The sequence below is a fragment of the Plectrocnemia conspersa genome, unplaced genomic scaffold (genome assembly GCF_051122295.1).
Source record: "Plectrocnemia conspersa isolate PC_06_02 unplaced genomic scaffold, ASM5112229v1 ptg000004l, whole genome shotgun sequence".
In the NCBI taxonomy this organism is placed as follows: Eukaryota; Metazoa; Arthropoda; class Insecta; order Trichoptera; family Polycentropodidae; genus Plectrocnemia; species Plectrocnemia conspersa.
In genome coordinates this window covers 20461093-20486868 of record NW_028277168.1, presented here as the reverse complement: position 1 = coordinate 20486868, position 25776 = coordinate 20461093, and the positions used below count along the sequence as shown (strand labels likewise).

Here is a 25776-nt window from a genome sequence, read left to right as displayed (position 1 = left end):
TTGCGGCTTAAAATAAGAGCAAAATAGTGTTTTTCGCTCATAGATAGATATATAATAGATTCGCCATTCCGAAAGCTAATCGATCGTAAAAAAAGCTGTGTAATTCGAAACAATTTCGGAGAAATATACACGGGCGAAGACATTAAATCGTAGTTTGTTATGTATTGAATTTTAATTGTTCATATAATTATTTTTTAAGTAGACATGCACAATAATAGCAAAACCTTGAAAGATTACCGAGACAACTTGTGCGATTTAACAGGGAATTATTTTAAGAGATATGTGCATTGAAATAAATACTTTGTTCCATAAAACTATTTATTTGTGCATTTATGTAAGGTAAATCTTACGATTTTTCCTTCGGAAAAGGATTCGTTGCAGACTGACGTAACAGTAATGCACAAACAATTCATTTTATGGAAGTTATTTTATACATTGCTCATTTAAATTGGCCTCAATTAATAATTTTAATCATAACTGATTCACCATTGTTCATTGATCAGCTTCGTGGTAAATAATACATCTTGAATTATCATTAATGATACAGCGTTGGATCAATTGTTCATTAAAATTTAATTAAATAATACAATTCGTTAAAATGTACATAAGGTGTTAATATTAATATAGTATAAATCATGGCTTTGTTGACGGAATATATGGAAGGTTCAAAACCTGACATCGAAAAAAAGATGTACATGACCTCGTGTTGGGAGATTGCCAATTATGGTATCGTCGACTGGTAATCGTTCGATCAAATTTTATTTTATTCGATTTTCCTGTTGGTAAGATGATAAGTAACAAAGGGATTACTACACAGAAGAAGCAAAAATACACTAGTCATGAACTCCAAAATAAATATAATAAATAGGGTTAAATGCAAAATCACTTCCCTCCAAGAAATAATTTCTTTAGATATGAATAAATACTAATTGTATTCAAGGACTTGCTGGAACAATATTTATATATTAAATACAAAATTCACGTAAAATACTAAAATAAATGGTTAAATAGTGATATCCTTATATCCAAGATCAAGCAGACACGTTTTTATAATGATTTTGATTATGACCAATATACAGTGGAGCATCGGGTTACGAACCTGAATTGTTGGTAAACCAAAACAATTATTCCCCCATATTCATATATTTTGAACCCCCATTCACAACAGTACTTCATGACTGAAATCCTAATCAAAAAAATAAAACTTCAGTCCTAATTAATCTAAAAAAAAATACAACATTCGTGGGGATAGTTTTTTAAGTTTCAAATTATTCGCTGTTCTATATGTAAGATTAAAAGACAGGAAGTTCACAGTAATAAATCCATACTCCGCAACTAGTTATTCAAGTCTGGAAGAAAGGGCAAAGGCAAATGAGATATGTATGAATCCACTCAATGAAAATTTACTATTAAGTCCTTCACATAACACATAATTTACTTGTCATCTAAATATATTTCTTAACCATTTACATATCACTGTATATTTCGTAGTGCACGACCCCAATGCGGGCTATTTCTAGAATTTAAAAAATATGTCAAGTGATTTATCAAGGATTCTTATAGCCCAAAAGGAGCCTTTGAGTATTGTTTCCGGTGCATTTGGACACCATTTGTAGCTGTTTAAAATCCAAGTGCTAGGGTTGTAACAACAAAACAATGATCGATGAACGAGCCAAAAACGAGATTGCTCTTGATCTTTATTTTCACTATAAAATTGTCTTCAGCGATGAGGCTCATTTTTGGTTGTATAGCTACGTCAACAAGCAAAATTGCCGCATTTGGAGTGAAGAAAATCTAAAAGCGATTATTGAAACGCCGTTACATTACACTCCATACTTCTACAAAAATTATGCCGGCCAAAATGTTACAGTCAATGGAGAGCGCTATAGATCCATGATTAGACTTTTTCGTTCTCCAATTGAATGGCATTAATGTGGAAGAGTTTTGGTTTCCAGAAGAAGGTGCAACATGCCACACAACGCGCGCTACAATCAATTTATTGAAAGAAACATTTGATGAGCGCATAATTTCGCGTAATGGGCCTGTGAATTGGCCTCCAAGATCGTGTGATTGAACACCTTTTGATTATTTTCTGTGGCCATATGCGAAGTAGCTCGTCTACGCCGATAAACCAAAGACGATGTACGACTTGGAAGTCAATATTCGCCGCTTTATTGCCGATATACGGCCCTAGCTGCTCGAAAAAGTGGTCGAAAATTGGACTTCCATTGCGCTTTATTAGAGCTAGCCGCGGCAAAATCATATTTAAACACTAATGGCATAAAATTATCTCTCCAATAGCGCCAATACCATGGCCATTACCACGATTTTTGTGTTTCATTTTATTTTAAAGTTCTATACCTATAAAAAACACCATATATTACAAAGGCGCAAACGGCTAGTGGCGGCCCTGGCGATGTTAAAAACATTGATTTTAGCCATTTTTAAGACAGCTATTCAAGCGGTAATAATTTTAAATTTTTCTCCAAAGATTACTATATACCTAAATAATAGTGTTGTAAATTATTTCATAGCGTAAGTAGCAGATTCTGTTAGTGCCTCATATGAGGCTTTGGCATTACGTAATGACTGAACCCCTCATGTGGCGCGTGGCATTAGGACGGTTAAATACTCCCGGATTCTCAGCGTGGTAGACAAGGAATGGATTGGCCTCATTTGTATTTATCAAACTGGATATGTTCGTAAACCAAAATTTTGTTCTCAAAACCGTGACTATTTTTCGTCGGAATTTTTGTTCGAAACCCGAGGTTCCATTATATGTATTTTCTAATTAAAATCTTTTCCTAAATCATTACTAGCTTAAAACGTCAGATATGGTAAGCCTAAATAAACTTAAAATTCTAGAGCTTAATTCATTGTAAATGATGTTTTGAGAATTCATAGATATATTATGCAGAGTCAAATACAATTCTTAGAAGATTCAGAGTTTATATAATATAAATATCTTGTTAAGTCCTCTGATGAAAGAACAACAATCCTTCTTCCAGACGTCGAAAATCCACAACAAACAAAGTTTGTCGGTGACGTCGCCGCGGGACAATCGATGCGATTGTTTATTCGAGGAGGAAGAGTCGCGAGGTGAGGCGGGCCGCCGCCCCCTCGGCGAGTGCGTTGACTCACTCGCTTGGAGGCGACAGCCTCAGCTCCTCCAGGACTTCCCAGGAGCCCGAGCACGGGCGCGGAGGGCGGAACACGAGGGGCCGATGCCGGGCAGGCGGGGGTGCGTATCGACCGACCGGAGCCGCCGGGGTTGCAAAGGCCAAGGTCAAAGTTCGCCGACCGCCCTTACCTTACACACCCACCCACCCCTTCTTATATCATACAAACATCTCGCCCAATTCACCAACCTTCAAACGATCTTCTCGCGGCGCACATGCGCGCACACCCACCCCGCCCGCGGCTCGGGGTTGACGGTCTCTGCGTTCGCTCGTTGTATTTATAGGCGCTGGGGCACAACAACCGAACTTGCCGATCGCCGACCCTGCCCTTTCTCTGCGCACTCGCCAATTAAATGGCGTAAAATGATTAGCGACGTTGCGTTACATAACCACCGACGCAGGTGTCGCCAAGGTGGAAGAATGACAAAGTCCTTGCAGAGGAAAAGAGCGCCGAAAGGGAACGTTAACCCCACACGAGTAATTTGTAACGTGTTATTATGTTATTTAGCTTATCGTAGAGCGAAATCGAACGGCTCCCCTTTTAAACAAGGCGAAAATTAAACGCACGCTAAACGAAACGACTTGAGCGTTTTGCATAATTGAATTATTGGGCCAGCAAGTAGCATGAGTGAGCCGGCGAAATTGCTAGTTTCTTACAAAGGTGTATAACACGTAACTTCAAAAGTTGAAAATAACTCAAATATAACATCCGAGTAACGTAATGAGCTATTATTATTACTGGAAACTCTGACGAATAAATTAAACAGGTAAACGCTGAATTTTTTTAGATATACATTTATAGTAATATCATCTACTGTCATGCACAAAATTTACAGAAAATAAATTATGCAGTCAAGAATCATTTTTAAAAATATTTTAATATTAGCTGACCATTCAGAACGCTTCAGGTTCCAGTTACTATTATAACAAGACACGCCTTCACCGAATTCCAATTCGCCAGAAGACTTCCCTCCCCCTCCCCCTCCCCCACTCAAGCAACCTAGACCCACAAAACAATGACGAGGTACTTCAGATAACTGAACTAACTTCTACAAAAGAAATTATCAAAACATTGCCGAAAATATGTGTGTGAACGTTAACAACTATTTACATTACAAGTAAATTGGAATTTGATGACACACAATCAAAATTAATGGAATGAATTATAATTAATCCATTAAACCTGTAAATAGTGATTTGTTTTGCGTCATTGCAGAGCTAAAATAAAAATCTTTGGATGTGTCTTATTTTGATCAAACCAATCGAGATAGCAATTAATGGTGTTATTGACCATATTCTAAATGCAATATATCATTTAACAAGGAACGTGACCAAACTGCACTTGATTAGTTGTAACCTTGTAACGTACGCATTTTCCAGACTGATTTTAGTACTATTCATATTATATATGATCACCTGCTCCATGTTTCTGCATACAGATACATATGTATTTAACAAATAATATATTAACATGGCTAACTGTAATGTAATTAAGTGTGTAATTAAAATTCTATGAAGTCAAAATATTATTAAATAAGTCAATCTAATACACATTTAATTGAAGGATTATTTATTACCAGGACGGCATTTCCGATTATTCCGAGCGCTCCCACTGCGACGGCGCCGACACAATTTTATTGCTTTTGACGTGAATTTTTGACTTCGAGAACGCCCTCCTAAAATCCAAAATTCGATTTGAATATACTTTTACCAATACTCCCATATAAGAAGTCCATAATAATATCATATTTTTGAAACATAGTGTAATATCCAAGTGCAGACAAACTATGGAGTAATATGCGAGATACGACGTCTGTCTGTACTTATTCCGATTATTTTACCCTGAGAGATGAGTTGGCTTAATTTGTATTTTTGACATCACTAATTAATTTTAGAACTATAATTTGGTTAGGCTTGAGTTTAAACAGCAAATGGACGTTTCGCAATTGTCAATCAAATATATTTTCGCTAGAAGAAATATATTTTTACTAGTGAAAATAATTTGGACTTCACTAGTGAAAACATAACTTCACTGGAAAATACACATTCACTACAAAATTTACACATCGCATGTGAATAAATAATGATAAGTACGTAAATGTACATATTACTACGTGTGGAAAAGTTGAAATCATATAATTTTTCTAGCACCTGCCAGATAAATTATATTTTCAGTGGTAAATATATATATATATATCGGTGAAAATGTATTCCAATATGATTTCACTAAAATGACATTTTTTAAAAAATATTTTCGGAATAGGTTTGAGTCTGTTTTTTATATATTTTTTGAGGCATAACCCGAGAATTTCTGGTTAATATTTATATTTCATTAATATATATATATAGTCTTTTATTAAATGCATTTGTCTGTCCAAATTCAAGGGGCAAATTCCCCTCCCAAACGACGTCCCTTTATATTACATACTTTTGTAAAATATAAAATAAAACTATTTTTCATTTTAAATCCAGATTTGATTAATTTTATTACGTAACAAGTAAATTAGGAAAATATATTTACATATATTCCTCGAGATAGATACTAATTTTGTATGCGAAAAGGAAATGAGATTTGATTTAGCACACTTTTGCCTCATGTTCAGCAAACAGTTCATTCTGGGAAAGATGAGTTTGATTCTGAGAAAACTCGAGGAACTACGCCATTCTTCATTCCATTCAATGTTTTCCTCTTGTTGGCATTAACCCCAATAAGCGGCAATGTTCCAATTTATTAAACAATACAACGCAATCCTCAGGAGAGCCGACATGGCAGCGAACGGGTTAATTCGCGTCGCGACCGTCGCCACAACTCAAAGTTAAACAAATAAACGCGTCCTACGCGCTTGTAGGGCTTTAATGCAATAATTATATATCAAGAATACATAAATATAATGTACGTACATGTAGCGAGCAAGACGCGACATTGTTAGTGCGCAAAACTAAACAAACACTATAGCTAAAGATTAGGCGTGCCGGAATATTTCCCATTTGAAACTACTACACGCTCGTTTGTGATAAGACCGACGACGTAAACAAACACGCGACAGTCAGCTGCAACGGTCGGTTTGTCATTACCACTAGGCAATAATATTATAAAACACTACGATTGTGTATTTTTAACTTTATCTATTACTGTTTGACCCGCACATTCACCGGTTCGACCGATATCAAAATGTCGAACGGTATTATCTGATTATATAATTTTACATATTCAACGTAATACATATATTTGGTGGGTTTTAGATCTAGAGCTTGCATGTCTAAAAATAGAAATTGCGACGATGATTAAGAAAATAATCGATCCACACGACCTATTATCATTATGTATTTCTTTGCATTTTATTTTTTTGTAAATAAAAATTAAATCAAATAATAAAAAAATATTAACAATATTATTTGCAGGGCTTTCCTGTAGATATTTACAAATTTATATCAACAACAATAACATTTCCATGACTAAGCCACTTTATTGACTTTCTGATAACAAGTAAATAAGATATATACACATATAAATATTACATTATAAAATCATTTGGAATACATCTGAGCTTGGGTATGGTTAATGTCCAAAAAGTTTTGAGTTCTATGACGTAATTTAATAGTGGATATGAAGAATAATTTGTACTACTCTATTAAAAAAAACTTTAAATGTGTTCAAAAAATAAACCCGAGTAATAATAAGTGTATCGAACATATATCCGTATCGTGTGCTAAGAGCTAATAGTAGGGGCGTAAATCAAAACTTGCAATCTCTTTCTAAATTATGAATAATGATGAAATGGATGGCTCTCGAACTGACTGTGTTAACGTAAATAGAGCATAGTATTCACGAACTAAACTGATTATTTTTCTATAAGTATATAAATTTTATTGAATCTTTCTAAATAAAAAAAATGCTTAGCCAGTTTAGTAGTGTACAAATATGAATTTCACTTCAGAGAGAATATACATTTTAAACACAGCTATAAAACATAAATATATTGCTTAAATATATTTTTTATAAATCATCAACTTCAAGTTAATTTTAATTAGCAAAGTTAACATATTTAGCAAAGCAAAGTTTATCCAAAGAAAAAACATTGTTCCTACATTCGTACATTCTTTAAAACTCGATTTAAGATTCATTATTCGATTACATAGCGATCTAAGTTATTCAATAAACAATGATACAATAACAGCGCATAATTATTGTATAATTGCGCGCATAATGTAATTCTTGCTCATCTTTCCGTGTGAATTATTCAAACGGATACAAATGGTGCTCATAACACCGGCACCAGACGTACACACAAAAAATCGAAACTTTCTTGCAAACGTCACATGCATAACAAACATACAAATCACGCGTGTTTTCCAAATTAACAATGTTTTCACTACATTGCCAATATTACGATCGCGTCCGAGAATTGAAATAAAACATTGAAACATAGAAAAAGTGGTTTACATAGTTATAATAAGTGAGTAAAGATAATTAATGCATTATGCGAACGCTGCCGCAATCTTGTTTTGCAGTGTAGTAAAAAAACGGGCACCACTGCTTCTTGTGCATACATATAGTTATCTCTCTAACTCAAGATAATGAATGTGCACTATATGCACTCGACGTGGACTCGCGCCAGTATTTGCCCCGGCTCTACTACGATTTTGACAATGACATTCGATCGAAACTGGGCGAAGAACAAAATAATAAAAGGCATGCAGCAACGGAAACGAGGTCAATATCTAGATAGACTCGACGGCTAGAATATAAGGCGCTGTTATGAAACCGCGACACTCAACTGGCCGGTTTAAATCGAAGCAAAAAGCGTAAAAAAAACTTTGATCGAGTTCGCATATTGGGGCGTTATTGCTAAAAATAACGTTGCATTTATTACATATCTGTGTATGCAGCGACAAGGTTGACTCTGCTCTAAATAAATAAAACACGAGCATTAGCAAGCCATATATGAACAGCTTTCCTTGAGGAAAGCGCATGATATTCGCAAACTTTCGTGATGTGACGTCAACGTGAAAACATAGCAGACGATAAGCTGCTGAAATAGATGCATCAGACTTGCCAACCCTTCCATTGACCGCTGCTTATGTACACGAACATAATTGTACATACAATTTTACTAGCTGACATCGAAAAGAGACTCACTTTTGTCCATAGAAGACGTAACATACAATTATTCGCACACGAGAGTGTGGAAGTTGATAATTGTGGGCAGTCGGCCAAGGAAATAAAGCAAATAACAATTTTCTATAAGGCGAAACGGTCAAATCAGCAAAACGAGCTAAATAAATTACAAGAATCTGAATTATATGAACACACATTCGTAATTTTTCGTGTATGACATTGGGGAAACCTGTACATACATTCACAATGTTAAAACGTCAAAAATTATCAATTCTTCACACGTGCTTTAGAGCATTACCTTGTGTTTATTCGGTTAGATCAGCGGTACTCAACATGCAATCGATTTTAAATACACATGTATTTCGAACGAACTCAAATTAGGCTAACTCATAACGAAATGTGTTATTATTTTAATAAATATGGTAATTTTATTATACGCATTATGTACAGCGATTTAAATAACTGCAGAAGCTATTTTAGTGAAGTAACCGCTGGGATAAACCGCGGCTAGCTGGTTTACTATTCAACGGCCGGTGTGTATCGTTTTCGTAAGTATTTTCAAGGCTAACAATTGCTCTCGAAACGACTAATATGTGTATGTAAATCCAACTTCGAGGTAGCATAACTACAATGCCAATTTTAAATCTAGTACCAACATAGGGAAATAATTGAAACGATAAAGAAAAGTTAAATTTGGTTATTTTAAATAGCATATTTATTCTCCAATAAAGCGTGGGAGTATAAACATTTTAAATCCGACTCTCGATTGACATATTTACGATCTTACTACCATAAGTTTTTATGTGATTATTTTCAACCGGCTTTGTGCAACGAAATGAAATCTATTGTGTAATAAAAGGAGAGAAAAATATTTTTGACATATTGAATTTACAACGACATCTCATAAAACTCTGGATAATAAAACACAAAATATTTAAAACGCGCCTTCTTTACAAAAACGGATGGCTATACAAGGATTAAAAGTAATTAAATTGAACATTCAGTACCTTCATCGTTGATGGATTTTACAACACAAGATGATCATTAAATGTTTAATAAATAAAATATTTAGATTGAAACTAATTCACGTGAAATTAATCGATATGCAAATTAAAGTATATCGTACCAAAAGAAATGCGATTTTAACTATTATATCAAGTTCCTTAATGAATCATGAGCTTAAAAGTAAAACAGGAGTGGAAAATGCGAGGAAAATAAACAACAACGTGCCTAGAGAAGTGGCGCTGTCATGCTGTTTGCCTATACTGAAGATAGTTCAAATATGGTCATGCTGTCGACAATCTGTCTGTGACGTATCCTGCAGTTTTACCAAGTGCTTATTAATTAACGCAAATAGTCACATTTTAACTAGAGCAATACTACTTAAATATTAATCCACTCTTTCTCACATTTCCTAACTAGCATTTCATCACAAATAGTATATATATTTAGACATGCAAATCTTTGACCGCGGACGGCATCTATAGATCCATTAAAGAAAATCGCCAGTATGCATTAGGAACCTAACGGTGTCATGAACCTTCTTTTAATATTGTTATTTTATATAATTTAACACTATTAATGTCATATGATTTTGTCTTACATATTCGAAAAATATCAAGCGTTTTTTTATAGAAAAATTCAAATTTAATAAAAATCCTTGTATGTTTTAAAAATTAAAAAAAACGTATGCTCGCTACGATTTGTATAATAATAAAATAAAATAATATCCATATTTAAAAAAAATAGAACAATAAAAAATATAATCAAAAAATTAAAAACAAATAAAACCAAGTTTGAAGTATACATCTCAACACATTTTATTTGTTTTGAAAATTTAGTTCTATTATCTAGTTTAATCTATTGTTAGTAGATGAAAGAAAAAATAGCCATTTTATCATTTTACAAAGTAACAGATTTTTTTTAAATTTGCCTAAATTTTGCACAGCATTTTATATCTGAAGTCGTTCACTTTAATAATATAAATAATTTTACAAATATACTAATTACATATACTAAATGTGTTACTAATTTATAACCATTTTTATGTTTATAATTTTTTTATTAGCTACAATTTGATTAAAATAATAATATAAAATAAAACGTTAGTGGTTATATTTTAATGAAATAATGATATAATACTACTAGCGAGGTAATGCATATAATTTGTAAAAATATTAAACATCCGTTTTGGGTAAAATATCTAAATGGCGACTAGAATGTGTAAATTAGTTAAATATATGTATGCATCTCTGCGATACCGGCTATTGTTTTGCTTCATCTGGCATCCTATTACAAGAAGCTTACATATTACAATTGAATAAAAAAAAATCGAATATGTATAAATTTGGTTTTAAAAGTGCATGGCCTGCTTGAGTAGCGTGGGCCGATTTTTCAGCTCTCTGGCATTAAGGCCGGTCGCACATGCACGGTTTCCTGATTAGGTTTCCGCATCAGGAATTCATATTCGGAAACCCAAATGCACGCATTTCATACAAAATTTACATGGTGTGCGTCATGTATAAAGTTATGTATGAAATGCGTGCATTCAGGTTTTCGAATCTGAATTCCTGATGCGGAAACCTAATCAAGAAACCGTGCATGTGCGGCCGGCCTAAAAGGTTAAGGCTGAAAATCACTTTTTTAATTCAATTATAATATTTAACCCCTTCATCGGGCAGTTTCTAATTACGTGATTAAAAATGCTTCATTCTAAACGGGCAGTTAATATTGGCAAATTTAAAAATTAAATTCTGAATTCAGGACGTCAAAAATCAGTCACAGAACGGACACGCAATGATCATTTTGATGATATAATAAAAGGTACGACAAAATTTGTCCCTTCCGTTGAAAACACTAAAATTCAATGACGACTTTTTACGTCATGTACGAAATAAACATTACGTCATTATGCGTCATGCCCGGTTAAGAGGTTACAGAATTTATGGAATAAATACGTGCCCCTCCCCCACATATTACCTAAGTGCAAAATTACCAACCGCGGTCAAAGGGTTAATGACCCACCTGACGAGATACATAAAGTGTCAAATTTGAGATCTTGGAATACCAGCAACAATCGGTATCACAATAATTTCTGTTAATTATTTTTATACGATTTGCAACAATGTAACGTTCGCTCCAATATATGAAGTCGCATTATTGAGGCAGGTTTACTCAACCCCAATTCGATTAGTAACAGCGATCTGCTGCAACTTTTAAAAATGTCACTGAAATATTTTAGTAATTAAAAATAAAAACCATTATGATAGGTCGTAAATGTTTTATATGAATTGTTCTACAATGAGCTAAAGCTCATTAGAGTAATATCAATGGCCATATAAGTTGTAAATTGACTAGTTCCATTATCGGTTGAAAATTACTTAATGTCACTCCAAAACAGCAAGTAATCACACCATTTTCACCGAAAATCACTGCAAAATGCTTAAGAAAAAATTGTCAATCAATTTAAATTAATTAAACAACAGTTTTTCATCCTTTCTTTATAATTTACAGTTATGGATCTAACCTATTTACACTGAAAATCTATATACATATGTATGCTATTATGAGGAGTCAAACATAAGGACGAACTCAATGAGGTCACAGGTGAAAATTCGATTCCAAAATATGGCTTCAAACTGAAAATCCTGACTAAGAACTTTAACTTTTTTTAATAAAATTGCTCACGACACGGCCAAATAAATTTCAATAGTTACCAAACATGCATCACGTAGTGTAAAACGAGTTTAATATGTCTGATCAAAGGTAACACAATTTGGGATGGTCTACCTTCAAATGCAAAGCTAATATTTAAACTTGATGAACTGCGGAGAGAGGGTGGGGGGAGGGTGAATTTCGCGTGCGAAACTGTTTTATTGAAAAAATTTCATCGTTTTTTCTGCATCCGTCGCTCGGTCGCCTCGAGGCATAATAATTGAATTTCGCAACTTGGTCAGCGTGGAAACGCACATACAATGACGCGCGCGGAGCAGCAGCGCGGAAGGTTGCGAAACGGAGGCTACGGTTCGCATCCGTTCCGAGGCGAATTTATGCGCGAATCGCAGCACACAAGCTTACGTTTTCAACATTGGTTAGCGAGCTCTCGATGCAAGGTAACAATCGCGGCCTTGGCTCGCGCAAAGCGAAAGGCGACTCGCAAGCGACGCGAAATCGCGCGCAGACGTAACAACACACAACGCGCGTAACGTTCGTAACAAGAACGACGACGACGACGGTGACCCGAAAGAGCAATCGCACGTTACGCGAGTGGTGAAAGTGGACATAATGCGAGCGACTTAAAAGCAAACTCGACCGACTCCAAAAAGCACGAGTTATGAATGAATCGTGTTTTTAAATATCGCATGCTCTACCTCGTTAGATTGGATTCGTTAGACAGGGTCGTCATTTCAGCTTTTTCCAAAGCGAGGGGGCAAAAGTTGGGCAGTCGGTGGACTTTTTTTAATATTTGGATTTCATTAACAATCATATTTTTTTCTGGTAAAATTCAAGGGATGGTTCCCCCAATGACGTCACTGTTTAAAATCCACATCAAAAACAATAAAACCGAGCCGTCGCCGTAGCAGTCAAAACGCTCGGTTATCTATCGTTCATATTAAAACTTTGTCGAGTCGAATGAAGCACAAATAAACCAAATTTTGGTCAACAGGAGGGCGCAAAAACAATTATCACTTCTCAGAAGTCAAAAATTCATATCAAAAGCAATAAAATCGTGTCGGCGCCGTCCCAGTGGGAACGCTTGGTAACGAACGTTCGATGCGATGCAACTGCGATTTATATTAATATGCCGATGTATTTAAGGCATTCCTCTATAATACATACAATATGTAACATCATTTAAATTTGAACTAGAACTGAACAAGATGGAAGTTATTGCGTACACAAAAACCGTTATAACTCATACAATATATATATACAAAATTCAGTAATTATGAAGTCTCCTGGTGAGAATTGAAATATTTAAAAATTAGTGACACGAGATCTATTAAAATGCATCTAAACATATCATTATTTTATCCTAGTACTGCAATTTTTTTTATCAAATCTGACCTATGTCGATAAGGGTACAAAAATTCTGATCAAAGATGACCAATATATACATAAATGTATATTTAAGAATACGTCAATATACATAAAAAAAAATAAAGAATATCTGTATAGATATACAGACGGTATTATGATTTTAATTTACAAAATATTTTTTTTTAAATATATTTTACGATTATATTAGTAATTTACATTGATGTAATACACTTACATCTTCTATAATTACACATTTTTTACTAAATATGGAGAAAATAAAAATCAGTGGGAATTAAAAGTAAAATATATTTGACGAGTATTTGTCAGATGTTGAAATTTGTATTTTTGCAAAACTATAAAAGAATCTGTACCACATCAGAATAATAATTGGAACAAAATTCACTAGAATTACAAGAAATCACAATAAGTATAAAAAGGTCAAATGAAAGAATACAAATAAAGAAAAGAATAACATATAATGGATAGCATTGTTGGGATCAGAAACATTGCCAACAAAAATAACAAGTCTTGAAAATCCATCTGATTTTAAAAAATATATATTTACTACTGACGATGATTCACCATGTGTGAAAAATAATCAATGGGTACTGCAGATATACTATAAAGCAAATATATTAGAAAGTTTTTGTTTTCATTTTTTAATTCGTTGTATTTAAATTGTATTTCTTTAAATGCATAGTGCCAAAAATGGCCTAATATATTTTTGGCAATAAAATTTTAAGTAATAGTCAAATATATTTTTTACTGTTGTTTCCTAACATGTTTCATATTTTTTTCGCAGAGATAAAAAAATCCATTCGGTAAGAAGTCAATGGAAATTGAAATGGCAAATACATACTATTTTAAATTAAATTAATGACAAAGATTTTTATTTTGATTTTTAATACTCGTATCTCGAGACATTGCTCGTAAGTCGAGACGAATTTAAAAATAAATTGCTCGTATCCCGAAATACTGGTAAGTCAACGTTTCACCGTATTTAATATTCAATATAAAAACATCGTATTGAAGAGGACGTTTGACACTCTCGAGATTTAAAACTATGGGTAATATGCACTAAACATATATAAAGAGGAGTTATACATACAAAAAAGAGTTGAGTTTTTGTCAGAAATTTACAGTATATATATTATTTTTTCACTTAATTTTCACAAGCATCACCATTTTCCTTATATCTCATTTGGAGTTACAAATGAACATAAAAAATCCTAACTGAAGGACGCAGGTCCCAACATGGATTTGTCATATAAATTAGCAATTTATATTTAATATCAAATTTAATTACACGGTAAAGAATGGAATGGAATTAAATATTTTAATGTTTAGAAATTTAACGTGATGAGACGTAGAAGTATGTTGTTCATACAAATATTAACCACTTAAACGCCAGCGACTGACCGGTGAGTCACTTGTTGATTATTTTTTTTTAATTAGTCACATTATTGTACTAAATGCATTTATCAGTATTTTACATTTATATTCAGAAAGAGACACTACACGTGAAGAGAAATAACAGTTGACTCACAAATTAGTCGCTGGCGTTTAAAGGGTTAACTAACTTCCTACACGCGTAGTGAAGACAATCGCAATTTTATACTAAAAAATACAGCTTATATAAAAAATAACGTACTCAGTTTCTCGCAGATTCCACGATTGGCAGTACGATGAAACTTTAAATATACGTTCATATCGTATGGTAGTATATGGTATTCTTAATACTCGCTTATTGTGGAGTCGTATCAATCGACCCACCAGTCGCTGACGTTACGGGGGGTTTCTAGATATGGATATTGAATAAGAGCAGTCTTTCCTGATTTCGGTCGCCGTGACTTATCGACAGACGGGTGATGTTGATGTTATACACTTACGATCGGCGTCGTCCGCTGGGAGAGCGGCTGCTGCTCGGCGACGACAATCCGAAGTCACCGCCGCCAGCTCAGCTAGCGGCCTCGCACACACACTAACACACTAAAATCCGTCTTACGTACAAAAATAAAACACTGTCGCACAAAACCGCACGCTATTTTATATGAATACTATATTTTCGAATCACAGAATTTCCAATTTGCACTTTGGTCGAACGTGAAAAAATATTATATCACTATATATCGTCGTACTATATTATTTTATATATGTAGATAGACGTGTATTTATATACTTTGGTTACAAACAAACAAACACTTGTTGCACTGGGTTGTCGCCGGCGCGTCAGAGGGCCGGCGGCGTCGACGTTTCCCGTTGTTGTCGTTCGCCTGAAACGTGGACAGAGAAAAAAAGCGTGAAAAGGTGTGCGTGTGCGCATGCGCCGCGGCGATCGAGGTCGCGGAACAGCTGATCGCGGTCGATAGTCGCCGGTCGCGCGGGCGACATTTTCCGACCTTGACATTGGTCCCGAACTCGCGGCGATAAGAGAGCGGCCCGATATTGACCCGGTTAGGCCGTACGCGGGCGAAGGTCAGTTACCGGGAAGGGCGCCGATGGCTATAGAGTCCGTTGCGTAACAGAGACTACGACGACGACGCTCCGTCGCGGCTCGCGGCCGAACGCCACTGGAGGACCTATTCGCAATCCGCCCCGCCGCGCGCGACCGCGACGCTAGCGCCATCTCAGCGGCGGCGCGAGAGGATCGCCCGCACGCGTGCGCCGATCGATCGAACGAGAGCAAAACCGATTGCGTCGCGGCCTATTGCGTCGCAACGCCGTCTCCATGGCGACGCGAGGGGGCGCAGCGAAAGCGCCTCCTCTTCTTTCTCCCAGCGTCCACCGTGCATCCATCCGCAGGTTCAAGGTCGCCGAGGACGCGAACGTTTCCCGGTTGCGCAACAAAGATCACTTCCGAACGGAGGGGGCACCGAAAATCTTGCTAGATACCATCAATTTTCACCTCTCGCTTATATACCTCCTACCGAAGTATTTTATTTTCCATAAACAAACTTGTCAGCTTTGTACGCGTCCATTTTCAAGTTAATGTTTTATAACACAGCGCTCTCGACTCAGGTGTTTTTTTATATAAGCTCTGTATTATGATATGAACTTCCGACAATTAGCAAATTCATTATTCAGCTACTTGAAATAAATTTTACATTTATTTATTAACTTTGTTGTATATTGTATGTAATATTTATTAATTGACTTGACAGGTTTCCCAAATGCGTCATAACGACGACCTTTATTATGCGCATACTTCATACAAATATGTTATACACATACATACATATGCTACAACATACACTTCCATACACGCAAAGTATTTACATGCCTTTTCTTATTTACAAACGCATACGAAATATTTTGCAAAATAACAAAACAAAAACATAGTTGGTGCACACTTAATGTGCATCAGCTCGCTTAAATTGTTCCAGCTCCCTATATTTATCGAGAAGCTAGATAGTTCGTGTATGATGAATCGGATTGTCGACACCGCCCATCAGATACTTCAAAAAGTGCTTCATTGAATACAATGTACATCGAGAATGGAATGAATTGCATCACAACGCTCCGAGTAAAAAGGCAGTAGATGCACACTGCACAACTACAACGAAACAAATAAAATAACTAGGATAATTTATTGACTTCGGGTTCACAGAAACCATATTGATTACCCCAAAAGGGAGTAGCGTTCCGGTACTTATTTTTAGAACTCGGCTTGTAAAATATGTATCATCTAACGAAGTCGAGCATCCTCGATTATTTGCAAATGCTATTTTTAATAATTTTGCACACAATGTACCCTGCATGTTCTGCAGGAAGCATATTTTTACTGTGTCGTTCATCAGAGAAGCACTACCTTCCTACATTTAACAAACAGTAAAACATCTATGCGTAACGATGTGTCACTTGTAAGTGAAAATGGGGCTTAACCGGTCTATTTTGTTGATAAATTATTAGATAGCAGTGAGAAATTGTTAGATTTTTGCGGTCGAATGTGTGAAACCTAGTGAATATCATATTGGAATGCTGCAACAGTATGGATATGCCTAGTGTAGGAGTTAGTAATGTTTTTTTAAAAATGGACGAACGCCAACAAACGTTGCACGGCAGTCACTAATGAGAAGGTGGGTCGCGCTGATGCCATTATTCGTGAAAACATGCGTATTTCTTTAATGCCTGCACTACACTCTCTGGAAGTTGTCCGAACCGAAGTTACAACTGGAGTCGGCCTAGACCTACAACTTCGAGTAAGCGACCACACTATCGCAAATTTGATATGCCGTCCGGACGGCGGCCGTGAAAGACGTATGGACGGCGGCTTCTCGCGATCAAAAAATGTGCCAAATAATCGCAATTTTTAAATTGTCATATTATTAAAATTACGCTACCGATAATTATAAAAGTTTGTGTGAGCACTAGCCAATACAATATCAGTGAAAACTTTTCGGTCGTAAATATTCAATTTACGCAAAATCTTTGTCGGCTTTTGCAAAATGCCATAAGGCATAAAAATGATGTGTACTTCAGAATTCGAACATCACATCTGTGACTATCTTAGAATTTGTCGCCATCGATTCTAAATATGAATTCGTTATGGTGACATTTATATAAACCGATCTAGGAAAATACTATTTTAATTAATTTTTTATTTAACAAAATCAAGTACCACTGATTATTTTTTAATTATTTAATTTTATATGAAAAAAAATATAACAACGATATCTGTTAGAAGAATATACTATCAAAAATATAATTAATCCCTTTTGGTGCCCTAAAATAGTCAAAGATGTCAGTAACAATCTGTTGAAGTCCCCGATAAGCATTTGGTATTATAACTTGACCACGTGACCACGATGCAGCGCTCGACATGCGTGTTGACCATAGGACGCCTACGCGCATACTGAAATTGAGCCGAGTTACTCGTTCTATCTCAGTTTGCGAAACACCATATCATTATCTCTCTCACTCTAGGCACTTAACACGCGAGAGAGCGAAAGGGGAAGTATCTCACAGCTCGCGTTCGAAAGAGCAGCTCCGACTTCGGTCCTTTTGCCGACAATGTTCAGAAGCGCTCGAAGCTGACCAAGTCGACTGAATTACCCCCTCTTTACCTCCCGTTCTCGGTAACCTCGGACAACTTTCGAGAGATTTTAGAGCGGGTAGAACCGAACACGACCTAAGTAACCCACTATATTCTCCGTCCTTGGCCAACCTTGGCCAACTTCCAGAGTGTAGTGCAGGCATACAGTTCTGGCAAGAGAAATGGATCAGTATCGAATCCGCACATTTTTTAACGGAATAAACAAGTTGGTGCAACGGTGTGAAAAGTGTGTTGAAAATTATTACATTTGATCGTTTGTATTACTAATTTAATTATACGCTCCAAAATATTAAAATTGCTCATACTTTTTCATACGTCATGGTAAGGATACGATTAGTTTAACCAGATTTCCGACCTTTTTATAACAATGGACATTGCTTATTTGATCAACACTAGGATTAAAAATAAAAAATCGTAGCAAGTCGAATTGCAGTCAGTAAAACACTGTAATGACCCTGACTCTAGTCTAAATTTGCAAAATTTTACTCATGAAGTGGGGAAATGCTTTAATAGTTGTGTGCAATTAAGTATTTTAAGAAAATTTCACTCAGTATTATACGTTTTAAATATATATATAATACATACAAACTCAACGCCCTACTCCTAAAGGCAAAAAAATGAAATAGTCAGAATGTAAATCAACTTTGTGTCTGGTCATTATTATATTATTCAGGGTCAGAACAAAAATATAGGACGATCATGTGAATAAAAAAATATATTATTTCATTTATAAATATAAATGGGCATGAAATTATTTGCTTAAGAAATATCTTATAAAATAACTCGTTCGCACCTAAGCTGTTCAACAGGTTAGATGCGAGCGAGGGTTGGTCAGAGCAGTGAACACCACATGAAAAACTTTCAACGAATCTATAACATTACATAATAATGAAATAAAGCTATATTTGTCGTGAAGGGCATGGAGGGTCGTAGCAAATGTCTGAAGTTGGTGTTGGTGTAGCGAAATCAACAAGAGCTGTTTAACACGTTTATTTAAAAAATATTCATGGGTACAATAGTATACAGACATGTTAAATACACAATCACAAGAGCTGTTGATTTCGCGTTGCTGCCAATATGCGAATGACAGATCGACCAGTTGATATTACCTTACCATTTAATATACATTCTGACCATCTAATATTTATTCTGGCCGCTTATATTCTGACCGTTTAATACAAATTCTGACTCATGTAATATAAATTCTAACCACAACGGTATTAAAATTCTGACTCGAAAAATACGAGCCCCCTCCTAAATCTATTTTATTCGCATTTCCGGGAATTTATCGGTTGGTTTTTTCGCAAGATGCAAAAAAGACGAAGATGTTGGCGGCGGCGAGTCGCCTATTTTTTGGACTATTCCAGTTCGCAAAAACTAGAACTGCATAGGAATCCGGATCGCGGAGCGAATCGCTCACCGCCGGCGGGCTAACCTGTTTTGGACGACGTCCTAAAATATAATTTTCTATATACATATATTAATTATGAAAAATCTATAAAATGATACAATACGTTCTACTCCGACAATTTTTTGATAAAAAAAAAGAAGAAAAGTTATTAACGGAAAACAAAATCTCGAGTGCTTCGCAATATCAATATATTTGCCAAGAATTAAAGAAACTTGTTTTTCGAAATTTAATTAATAGTTCTTGTGTAAAATCAGTAACTTTTTTATATGGTGGTAATCTTGAAATTTTATTGTTATTGGATATTTACTTTACCTGATAGTAATAATTGTAATGTATAAACAATAATAACAAATACATGATTATATAATTTACAATTTTTTAGAACTTTAATTTTACACTGAAAAATATTATTTTTTAATACTGTGGTGACACGCAAAACTATGGGCAATAAAAGGTTTAAAAAATCGTACTAAGAGTTTTTTTTTAAAAAACTTGCTTGTTCGTTAAAAAAATTAACTTTAAACATGAAATACTTTATATTAGCATTATTATTCTAAACGAGTATTCGAACAATCATTATTTTAAATTAAAAAAATATATACAAAAGTATGCATTGCAGATTTTGACATGTTTTCATAAATCAAGTATGGTATGTATATTATTTTACGCCTATATAGTAAAACATTTTTATAAGCAACTCGAATTTGCAATTAAGTACCTATATTAAATTTGTATTTTACTGTATTATTGTTTTTTTTTGTAAGAAAAAATATATAGAACTACGAGGCCAATCCGCGTCGATTGTGGCACGATCATAAAAAACTCTGGTAACTTCAGGGTTAAGCAAAAATTCAACCACTAGAAATGCGAACTGTATATCCCGCGACACCGTTCTTCGTGCGCATCGTAGAGCAAGAATTTAAAAGTCGACCGTGGCGTTTTTAATTTACACTAGTGAAAAGATTTTTAAAAATACACTTTTTGGTTAATTTGCACCATAAAATCCGTAAGCGACTTTAAAACTTATAAAATATTTATTACTTTATGTGTCTCTTAACCCTTTGGTTGCCGAAATTACTGAATCTGACGTTAATATTGAAGAGAGAGTCGAATACGTTTATGTGAGGTAGATTTTTTTTATTCAATTTTGTAATATAAATATTTTATGACAAACATGACGAACGTTAGTCCAATGCGTTACAAGGGGGTAAACACAGTCAACAACCAGGGACGCCGAAAACGAACCCGGGCCCTGGAAATATAATGATTCTGGGCCCCATGACAAAAATCATTTTATGGATTTTTTTGTCGTCGAAATATAATGTTTTGAATGACGAGTTAACCGTGTATGGTCATTTTTTTTAATATTTTAATTTCATATAGTTTCATAGTATTTTATTAAATGACATGCATTTTTCTGGTCTAATTCAAAGGGGTTTAAAATCTACGTCAAAAGCAATACAATCGTGCAGTGGAAAAGCTCAGTTATCTATCATTCATAGTAAGACTTTTTATAAAAAAAAAGTACAGCTTTCCATAAAGGAGAATCGAATGAAGCATGTCTAAACCGAATTTTGGCCAATAAGAGGGCGCAAAAAACAAATATCACTTCTCAGAAGTAAAAAAAACACTTCAAAAGCAATAAAATCGTGCCGTCGCAGTGGGAACGCTCGTTAACGAACGCTCCCACTATGTTCCTAAAAAAGCTATGTTCCTTTGATTAATAATGTTTATTGTGAAAGTGCGTTCTAGAAAGTGAGTGCTTTTGAAGGCAATGTTTCACTCCTTTTATTTATATTAGTATGTATAAAAATGGCAAAAGAATCTTATACCTGAAATAGATACATCGCAAGCAACTAGTTTAGTTCGGATTTGTTATTTGATGTCAGTTTTTATTTTGTTTTTAATAAATATATTCTTGATGATTTTTTCAGTCGGGCCCCTCAAGGAGAGCGGGCCCAAGGAATTTGTCCCAACTCCCCCCCCCTCCTCTCGGCAGGCCTGTCAACAACTACGAAGTAAGTAATGATACACCAGACTGAAATCAATCAATCTGTAAATCAGTGACATATACACTGCTGTGAATAAGTCTTCGAACGCTCACCTACAAAATACGAGCTAAGTCGTATTTTTGAAAGTTACTGGCGCGCCCATCCAATTTTTTGTCAGGATTGTCCATTCATTGGAGGAATCATAAAATTTTATTTTACGTTTCCACAACATTCATGAGTTGAACAATTAAGAGAGTCGGCAAAGGTTCAATTCAATTTCGTCTTTACCTAAAAAAGAGTTTTGTTTTCAACACCACTATTGTTTTTGAGTAGTTGCATCTTGAGTACGACGCAAGACGGTTGTTTTAAAGTAGTTTTTGATTATATCAATGTATATATAAGAAATCAAGCCAAGGATCTTAATGAGTCATGCGGCGTTTCGGTAAACCTATTGGTGGATCAGAGTCCTACTGAAAAATAATTTCCAAGCGTAAACCATTATTTCGAAAGAATAATCGTCAGAGACGATTTTTTGTTCAAGCACATAAAGCTTGGACCACAAGGAGTGGAAAAGGGTCCTCTGGACAGATGAGTCCAAATTCGAAATTTTCGGAACTAATCGCTTCCAATTCGTTCGCAGACGCCGTGAAGAACATTATAAATGCCAGTGTTTGGCTGCAACAGGTTCTATAATGGTTTGGGGGTATTTTTCGGCAAATGGAGCTGAACCCTTGGTCGGAATTCATGAGACTGAAGGCAGATGGCTACAGCATGCTATTCCATCTGGACGCCATTTGATTGCGAATAACTTCATTCTACAGCAAGACAATGACCCCAAGCATACATAAAAATATATAAAAAGATTTTTGGAGCAAAATGGTTCCGGGGTCCCTGATATGTTCAATTTTTTTTAATTTTAATTTAATTGCACCCCATTGGGAAAATTTTATCAATAAAAAACAGAAAGACGCACAACAAATAAGAAAGATCTGTGGAAAGTGCTAAAAGAAGAATGTGTAAATAAAAAAATAATTTATTAAAAAACTAATTTAAGTGCGCTGATATGCATGGCAGAAACAGTGCGCGCTAAATGGGAGCACATTATATCATTTTATTTTTAATGTAGTTTGTTTATAAGTAAATAAGGCCAAATAATGGCTTTTTTATTTTTTTAAATATAATTTTTCATCGATTAGTTATCACCATTTATTCGAAGAAGAATATACTGTTCGAATACTTACAGTGTATGTTATTAATTATTAGCTATTATTACAGATTAAATTCAATGTATGTGCGATCTAGCTCGATTTTATTTTTATTAATCATCACTACATTCATCCGCGAGATTAGAAAATATAAGAAAAGCTGATATGTGATGTTCTATCAGAATTATAATTATATAATATTATTAAGTTATAGATCGATATTTAAAAGGCTAATATCTAAAAGGCTCGGATAAAAATGGTTAAGGGTGTGAAAGTACTTTCCATTAGTTTTCAGCAATGGTGCGGCTAAATAAACACCATTTATAGATACAGAAAAAAATCTGAATGGTTGTGATATTCATATTCGGCTCTTCTATCCCAAAAATATACCGATTCCTAAGCTAAACCCTTGTGCCATTTTCTCGAAACGAATTCTTAGAGTGCCGCACATAAATCGACTCCCAGAACTGCGGACGAGTCCACGTGGAAGTAAAGTAGCCTTCCGGACACACACAGTGGACGAATCCCGCGCGCTTTTCCATTCTCAGTGACTCGCCGAATATAATTCTATCGCGCGCGAGCAAGGATTCGACCTTCGGCTCGCGGGCGTCGGAGCGTTGCGGCGATGGCGAGAGGCCGCGGGTTTAAAAAATCCGAACGGCGTACATAGGGCCCTTAGCGCACAGCCGCTAAACCAGAACCTTGATACTGCTAAAAACAAAATGCGGGCTCTATAATAACCCTCGCCCGAAACGAGCGATAAATGCATGAACAAAACTGAAGCGTGCTTAGCGAGCGACAGTGGCTATCGTGACACAGATCGCCGACCCAAATACGTGCTGCGCGACACATTTACGCTGTTCGGAGCGGTCGATCGATATGCTCGCGGCCCGTACGCGAAAACGGAAGAATAGCCTGCTGCTATACATGAGCGCTGCTGCTGCTGCTGTTGCAACGGGGAAGAGGCGCCAATGTCACCTTGAGAAGCTGTGTTCCGCCCGAAAGGTGCATTAGCGAACGCTTCCTAGTCACGGACAAAATAAATCATAACCGCAATCAACACACGCGGTTATTTCGTACGAATTTATCCAACTTACGACGACGGTTATGTATAGTTCCCCCAATTTAAGTTGCGAGCACCTTTTACTTTGTTTTAATTCCATATATTCAACACAACGTGTGCAGGACGAAAAACTAATCGTGGACAGCGCTGAAAACACTCAACCGTAATAAGACCTACATATGCTCGAATAATAATTAGAATCTAATATAAATTAAAAAATCTAACTTAAATATTTTTTAGTCAGTTCAACGCATGATCATCACGTGCTTTTAATATCTACCCTACGCTTGGTCGATCGGCCCGAGGGGCGGCAGCAATATATGTAAGTACACAAGGCGGAATTGATTTGTTGTTTTCGTGATTAGTATTCCAACGACTCTTTCACTGTTTTCTTAAACATTATTTTTTTAATAAAAAGAATGTTTTATTTATTAGAAAAATAATTCATTTGTCCTAATTCAGCCATATTTCAACGATCATTTGAATTATGCGTATATTAATTTTTAAATTAACTACAATTAAATAAAAAATACAAATTCATGTATAACGAGTGAAACAATTTCATTATCGGTTCTAAGCATGCCTAAATTATTTTTTTGTTCCTATGTATTATACAATCACTTTATACTATATATATACTATATATATGTATATACATTGTCTGAATTTATATAATAAAATAAAATGTCGATGAGAAGTACCAAAAACGGTTGCTATTGCGTCATAATGCTCGAATTTGAAAAGCTACTTACGAACACCTGGTCATACGCACAATCAAGTATGGTAAAAAATAATACAATTTTTCTTCAAAACTAATTATAAATGATAAAAATGTAATTTTAATGAAAGTTAAAATTGCAACCAAATTCATAAGTGATTCCAAAAAACCAGATGTATGTAATGTTGAGGATGTGAGCTAAGTAATTCAATTAGCTAAAAAATAGTTTATGAAAATTCATACATTACCTAGGCAATAAATGCACTAATTTATGAACATTGTAACTAGTTATTGTATGCTCTAACTGTTCGGTGTTTGTCAAAGTATTAAAAATTAAATAATTTATTTTAAGCTACTTATGTAAGGTAGATCTTTTTGCCAATTTATACAATCCTACTTTTTAGTAGATTCGTTGCAGTTATTCACGGGTGTTCACTGTTCTGACCAACGCTCGCACCTAACTAGTACAACGCTAATATTTTTATTGGCTCCACGATTAGGTTGGTCGTCAAACACACTCGTCTGTCAAATCTTGTTCGTTGACAATGTAACTAGCTCACACATTCGCTAGTTAAGGTATACACGAAATTTAACACTTTAACATAAGCATAACGAGAGATAAAAACTATGGGTGCTATTTAACAGGGTTTTTTTAGATATGTGCATTTAAATAAATATTTTGTTCCATAAAACAAATATTGTTTGGCATTAATGTAAGGCAAATCTTCGAAAAATGATTCGTTGCAGAATTATACATAAGGTGTACACTGTTCTGACCAATACTCACTCACTCGCACCTAATCTATCCAACAGTAATGCACATAACAATTATTTTATATATAGCTCATTTAAATTGCAATATGAAGAAAATCAGAAAGAAATACCAAAAAACGAAGGACAAACTATAGATACAGATTTTCAAACAACGCCAAATTAAAGAGAATTTTTAAATATATTTTATTAAATGACCAACTAATAAATGTAACGGCAAAAATGC

The 25776-nt window shown here is 35.0% G+C and overlaps 1 protein-coding gene across 6 annotated transcripts in view; it reads right to left on the bottom strand.

The window, feature by feature from the left end:
* The window catches only part of LOC148236248 (uncharacterized), an 82484-nt gene that overhangs the window by 46252 nt on the left and 10456 nt on the right, over positions 1-25776 (bottom strand). The window contains exons 1-3 of one of the 6 annotated variants that reach the window (XM_088183842.1): positions 15823-15910; positions 15518-15611; positions 15228-15429 (exon numbers count right to left, since the gene is read on the bottom strand). The exons of 1 other annotated variant lie outside the window; for it this stretch is intronic. The gene's annotated coding sequence lies outside the window, so the exon portion shown is untranslated. Of the gene's footprint in view, positions 1-15227; positions 15612-15737; positions 15911-25776 lie in introns of those variants that run through there. 4 more of the 6 variants (XM_088183843.1, XM_088183841.1, XM_088183840.1 and 1 more) reach the window with 4 other exon arrangements.